Source organism: Sardina pilchardus, chromosome 12, assembly GCF_963854185.1.
Source record: "Sardina pilchardus chromosome 12, fSarPil1.1, whole genome shotgun sequence".
NCBI lineage: Eukaryota > Metazoa > Chordata > Actinopteri > Clupeiformes > Clupeidae > Sardina > Sardina pilchardus.
Genome location: NC_085005.1, coordinates 29,893,706 through 29,901,205, shown reverse-complemented (window position 1 = coordinate 29,901,205; position 7,500 = coordinate 29,893,706).

Sequence of the window (7,500 nt, the reverse complement as noted above, 5' to 3'; positions counted from 1 at the left end):
GCGACTTATACTCCGGAAAATACGGCACACAGTTGTATATACTGTACATGTACATGCAGGCCAACAATATTAGTTCTTTTCCAACGTTAGTGTAATAGAGGCCCCAGCAGTGCTGCCGACCATCAGAGCCCATGGACATCACAAGCAGGCGTTTGGCGTCGCTCATTCCCCATTCATAAACGCTCGCCCCGACAGCTACGTTACGCTTCGCCGTCGGACGGAGAGGCACGTCCGAGGTCGCCTGGGGGTCACGACCCCTCGCTGTGACCCTTGATTGTGCTCACAGCCGCGCGCGGCACAAGGCGCCCTTGGCCGTGACCTTGGCAGCAGGTGCCGCCACATGCGGCTAACGTCTGTGTCTGTCGCTAACGAGGCGTCCTGCCTCCGCGCTGCTCTGCCCGCCCGCCCCGCGCCACGCCACGCTACCCCGCGCGCCCGCGCCCAGGCGGAGGGGCTGGCTGTGCATACTGATGCCCACTCAGGCTGCCCGCTCCTCAGCCGCCAGCGGGGCCAACCCCTGCCTGTCTGCCCCCGGGGCCTGGAGCTCTAATTACCAGCAGCCCCCTGCCCCCCCCCCTACTCCTCTCTGCCCCCCCCCCTCCTCCTCTCTGCCCCCCCCCCCCTCCTCCTCTCTGCCCCCCCCCCCCCTCCTCCTCCTCCTCCTCCTCCTCCTCCTCCTCCTCTCTGCCCCCCCCCCCTCCTCCTCTCTGCCCCCCCCCCTCCTCCTCTGTGCCCCCCCCCTCCTCCTCTCTGCCCCCCCCCTCCTCCTCTGTGCCCCCCCCCCCTCCTCTCTGCCCCCCCCCTCCTCCTCCTCCTCCTCTGTGCCTCCCGCTCACACTCTCGCTCTGCTCTCTCAACAACACACACGCACACACACACACAAATATACACATACAGGCCCACACACACACACACATGCCCACGTATATGCATACATACACACACACACACACACACACACACACACACACACACACACACACACACACACACACACACACACACACATATATGCATACACACAAATACACATATAGGCACACACATGCACATACACACGTATATGCATACACACAAATACACATATAGGCACACACATGCACATATACACACATGCACATACACACACACACACACACACACACACACACACACACACACACACACACACAAACACACACACACACACACACACACACACACACACACACACACACAGACACATATATATGCACACACACAGACACACACACAGTATGTGCACAGGCACACCCACCTACACCCACAGACACAGACACACACACACACACACACACACACACACACACACACACACACACACACACACACACATTTAAACTCACTCACCTGGCTCTACAGACTTTGCCCTCAGCTGTCTGGACAGGAACAATATACGTGTTTGATTTAGTTTGATTTAGAAGAAATAATCAATACGAACCACATCAAAGCACTTGGCATCTTCTACATTCTCTGTGCTTACAGCTACAACAACAGATACTACACCTTACAGTATCACCCTCATCACCCTCATCATCATCATCCTCCTCCTCCTCCATTACCATAGCACCGTGTGGCATAACTAATGCTCCTGTTTATCATCTGAGGAAGAACAACATCATTACGAGAGTTGGTCTGAGCCGTGAGCATTCCATCAGTGGTGCTGGCCCTGTAATGACGGAGCTAGATTGGGCTAATTAGGGTCTCATCACAGACCACCGAAGGAGACGCCGAAAATACAGCAAGATATAATGGAGGACCACAAAACAACAGAGGAAGAGAAAGAGAGAGAGAGGGAGAGAGAGAAAGAGAGATAGACAGGTAGAGAGGAAGACATAGAGAGGAGAGAAAGAGAGAGAGACGCAGGGATAGAGAGAAAGAGAGATAGACAGGTAGAGAGGAAGACATAGAGAGGAGAGAAAGAGAGAGAGACGCAGGGATAGAGAGAAAGAGAGATAGACAGGTAGAGAGGATGACATAGAGAGGAGAGAAAGAGAGAGAGACGCAGGGATAGAGAGAAAGATAGGTAGAGAGGATGACAGAGAGGAGAGAAAGAGAGAGAGACAAGGAGTGAAAGAGCGAAATAGAGAGAGAGAGAGGGAGGGAGAGAGAGAAATAGACATGGAGAGAGATAGACAGGTAGAGAGAAGTAGAGAGACAAAGTACTGAGAAGAGAGGGATAGAGAAATAGCCAGGGAGAGAGAGAAATGGCTGGATGGAGAGCCATTGAGATACATGATAATAGATGAACAGTCTTTATAAATCCAGGAGCTAAATGGAGAGGCTGGGGAGAGTGAATTACAGATCAATTGAAAGATCTGTTTGGTGGCAGCCGTCATAAATGCTCATATTTTTCAATCACTTCTTTGAGGGAGTCAAATCAAACCAAGCCCACTGTGTATGGAGGAGCAATGATCTGCGACAGAGCAGAAAATCACCACACACACACACACACGCACACGCGTGCACACACACACACACACACACACACACACACAGAGAAAGAGAGAGAGAGAGAGAGAGAGATTTGCTTACCGATAGACCTGCAGACACCTACAGCAGTCTCTGTGGTAGAATGGTGAATCGGAGTCCTGTTTGGGAGTTTTTTTTTTTAATCAGTTATATGATCAGTTATAACTTAAAGCAAACTTCAAGCCAAACAGCCTATGCATTACCATAACTCTGCTGAAAGATGGGAAAAATACTATGACTAAAGAACAGTCAGTCTTTGAGAAAAACAGCAACCACATCTATGAGCGTCATTATGGTGCAGGAGCGATAGATAGATAGATAGATAGATAGATAGATAGATAGATAGATAGATAGATACAGTAGATAGATAGATAGATAGATAGATAGATAGATAGATAGATAGAGAAGTCTTAGCTGTTGGAGCCTACCTGTAGTGTGTCTTTGGTCTTTCTTCATCCGTAGAGTACTCAAGCAAACACAACACTTCTACACCACTGATTTGGTCTTTAGTATCAACAAGCCTGGACCATGATTACTGTACAGTAAGATCGTGGTCAGGATGACCACCCTGCCTGAGAAGGGATGTTATGGATATTTAGCTAGCCGCCTCATTTGTAGGATTTTGTTACTTTCTTCCCTTTCCCGCTTTCAGCCGTCATTATGAGAACTCACTAAGCTCATTATCACCATACTAAGCTCAAGATTGAACATTAGTCTGTGGAGTCTGCACTTTATTTCTACTGCGCAAGAGGCGTGATGATCAATGGGCATACTGCAGTTCAAATGACTGTAGGCTTCTGAATAGTCCTTCAACCAGGGTTCACCCAGCCTTTTACATACTGGTTTTACAGTGCTGGTCTTCTACTTCAAAATGTAGAGCTCCAGAGCTCAAGATTGTCTGGTCATTCAGTGGTTAAAGAGGCTATGGATATGTGTGTGTGTGTGTGTGTGTGTGTGTGTGTGTGTGTGTGTGTGTGTGTGTGTGTGTGTGTGTGTGTGTGTGTGTGTGTGTGTGTGTGTGTGTGTGTGTGTGTGTGTGTGTGTGTGTGTGTGTGTGTGTGTGTGTGTGTGTGTGTGTGTGTGTGTGCGTGCGTGCGTGCGTGCGTGCGTGCGTGCGTGCGGTAAATGTTGTTGGGGGTAAAAGTGTCACTGATAAAAACAAAAGGTCCAGATTTGATTGAGAGAGAAGGACGGAAAGATGTCCTGAGAGAGGAAGAGAGAGAGAGCTGTGAAGAGTGAAAGGCAAGAGTAGAGTGAAAGAGAGAGAGGGAGATAGAGAGAGAGGGAGGGAGAGAGAGAGAAATTGTCCCCACTGTAATTCCCCATCTCCTCGTGCGTTATCTGTGCAGAGGGATTGTGGGATTGTTTTATCAGCGCGGGTTTCACCGCTGTCTGCTATCAACACCTCACAGTGTGTATCCAACTCCCACTGATTATGATACGGGGAAGTACGTGTGGCCGTGTGTGTTTTATATACGTGTGTGTGAGAGAGAGGGGGGGGGGGGGTAGACAGAGAGAGGGGGAGAGAGAGAGAGAGAGAGAGGGAGAGAGAGAGAGAGAGGCAGAGAGTGATGAAATAGAACGCTGTGATATTTATGTTGCTGTGGAAACCATGGTGCTGGTGCACTGCTGCATGCTCTAGAAGCATCGCCATGACACCTTCAGAGGAGTGACCACCAGCGCCCAGCCGTGATCTGACCACCAGATCTCCCTCCATAGACAAGAGGATGTAGCCTACAGATCACATACATCTCCCTCCGATAGACCAGAGGATGTAGCCTACACAGATCACATACATCTCCCTCCGATTGACCAGAGGATGTAGCCTACAGATCACATACTGTACATCTCCCTCAGATAGACCAGAGAATGTAGCCTACACAGATCACATACATCTCCCTCCGATTGACCAGAAGATGTAGCCTACAGATCACATACATCTCCCTCAGATAGACCAGAGAATGTAGCCTACACAGATCACATACATCTCCCTCCGATTGACCAGAAGATGTAGCCTACAGATCACATACATCTCCCTCAGATAGACCAGAGGATGTAGCCTATAGATCACTTCACACTGTATGTAGATCTAGCTTATACTGTTGCTATTTTATTAGCTACTGTAAGCTACTTTTTTAGAATGAATAGAATAGAATATATACTTTTTTGATCCCGTGAGGGAAATTCAGTTCTCTGCATTTAACCCAATTTAACCGAATTAGTGAACACACAGCACACAGTGAACACACAGTGAGGTGAATCACACAACCCAGAGCAGTGAGCTGCCTGCCCAACCAGCGGCGCTCGGGGAGCAGTGAGGGGTTAGGTGCCTTGCTCAAGGGCACTTCAGCCATGGTGGACTGGTCGGGGATCGAACCGGCAACCCTCCGGTTACAAGCCCGGTGCGCTAACCAGTACACCACGGCTGCCCCTTTATGATCTGTTGCTAAAATTATTATCGCTCAATCACTATTTACCAGTAGAACAATTACAGTAATAAAATTGCCCTCGTCCACAAATAATAATAAATGTATAACTGAGCTGTAAATGATGTTTGTGTTCTTAAACTTACAGTAAATGTGTATGTGTTGTGTGTTGTGTTTTGTGGCAGTATACGGTAGTTGGCGGCGTGCCAAAACAATATGTACGGCTACAGTAGTGGGGTTTATGTTCTCACAGCTGATTGGCTACTGTGGAGCGCGCTCACGAGCCGCAGCTGCTGCCAGATTCAGCGGGCGACAAATAAATTGGAGGAAAATGAAATGAAATGACCCTTCTTCTGCTGCCGTCTCACTTGCAGTAATCCGGGCTCAGCGCTGGCCTTTGCTCTCCCCTGCTTCTCCTGGTCTCTCCCTCCTGCCTCTCCTTTCTCCCTCCCTCTCTCCCTCTCTCTTCCTCTCTCTCCATCCTTCTCTCCTCTGTCTTTCCCTCTCTCAACCTCCTCTCTCTCCCTCCTGCTCTCCCTCTCTCTCCCTCCTTCTCTCCTCTCTCTCTCCCTCTCTCAACCTCCTCTCTCTCCATCCTTCTATTCTCTTTCTGTATCTCAACCTCCTCTCTCTCCTTTCTTCTTCTTTCGACCTCTCTCAATCCCATTTTTCTGCCTCCCTCCTTCTCACTCTCCCTCCCTCCCCCTTTCTCTCTCTTTTTCTTATCCCATCTTTCTTTCTTTCTTCTTGATCCTTTTCACTCCTCTATATTTCTCGCTCTCTCTCACTCCATCTCTCCCTTCCTTCCTTGCTTGCCTCTGCTCTGCTCTACTCCCTCTCTCTCTCTCTCTCTCTATCCCTCTCTCTCCTGCTCTGTTCTACTCCCTCTCTCTCTCTCTCCGTCTTCAGCTTCTTCTCTCTCTGATTTGCCGCTGTGCCTCCCTCCCCCTCCTCCCCCACGGCCCCCTGGGTAATAAGTGATCGAGCTCATTCCGCAGCACATGGTGCCACATTGATCTGGCCCGCAGGTCAAGTTCAATAGGAACAGCCAAGCGGCTCCTTTTTCACAACCTGCTTTGCAGCTTGCAGGGAAAACAAACACACACACACACACACACACACACACACACACACACACACACACACACACACCTACAAACATGAAAACATACACATTCAAGGGCAAGCTGAAAAGTACATAATATCATGGCAAACCACAAAATGTAAACTCGTATTTCACCACCAAACCTACATATCCATAACAGGATTCCCAGAGAATGTAAATTCTTAGTGTGTGTGTGCGTGTGTGTGTGCGTGTGTGTGTGTGTGTGTGTGTGTGCGTGTTTGAGAAAGAGTGAGAGAGAGAGAGGGAGAGGGAGAGAGAGAGAGTGAGAGATTCCCTTGTGTGCACACACAGTGGCAGCTTATTTGACAAACCTGGCTGTGAGTTCCACACGGATTATTTCCGGCAGAGAGGGAAGATGGGCAGGACATATCAGTACTCTACTAGTGCAGCCGGCAGAGAGGGAAGATGGGCAGGACATATCAGGACATATCCAGGACATATCAGTACTCCACACTAGTGCCCAGTGCAGCCGGCAGAGAGGGAAGATGGGCAGGACATATCAGGACATATCCAGGACATATCAGTACTCCACACTAGTGCCCAGTGCAGCTGTCAGCGCGCTCACTCAGGACGGTCACTATCAAACGCGACACACGGCTGCCAGGCTACTCCAAGGAGTCGGCCACACACCCCGTGTGTAAAGACTGATCCAGAGTGATAAGCAATCAGTATGACCTGCCATCTACTGTCATAACAGCAGCACTCAGGGACCCTTCTTGCAGCATTTGATGCCATATGTGTTCGTCACACTTTGCCCAGAAATATTACATTACATTACATTACATTACATTTGGCTGATGCTTTTTAACCAAAGCGACTTACAACATGGTAAAAAAAACAAAAAGAAAAAAACATTGTTAAGCTTTTGAGAGCAATTCTAACAACAATTGTACAACAATAAACAAAAACCACAATAAGTGCATCAATGAGTGTAGTAAGTGCATCAATATGTGAGCTCCACACGGTCGGTGTTTGGTGTTGGTTTTTACTACTATGCGTGGTATGATGTCGAGCTAACGTTCAGCTGAAAACAAACAGCTACGGGACTTGTTTGGATGACTTACAGAGACTGATCTTACATGCTGTGCAGAACTTGAACAACAAGAATTGAGCGAGCAATACAAGAATGAAAAAGCATGTCTAGACAGACACAGAAGTCTGCTGCTAGATTCAGAGTAAAAATACAAAAACAACAACAGCAAAAAAATAATAAAACCACACATGGATGGAGCACAAGAATTATTTGTATACAGAATGATAATGGAAGCTGCCATCTTAGCATGGAAAAACAACCTTTTTGCAGTAATAAGCCCCAGTGTGTCCAACTGTGGAGCTGACCTCAAAAAAGACACAAACAAATAAACAAACACACAAACAAATGGGGATTGAGGAGGAGAATGTTACTGGAGTGTGTTTTGGGTTAATGGGCCAGAGACACACAGCGGGTGCCATGTTTCA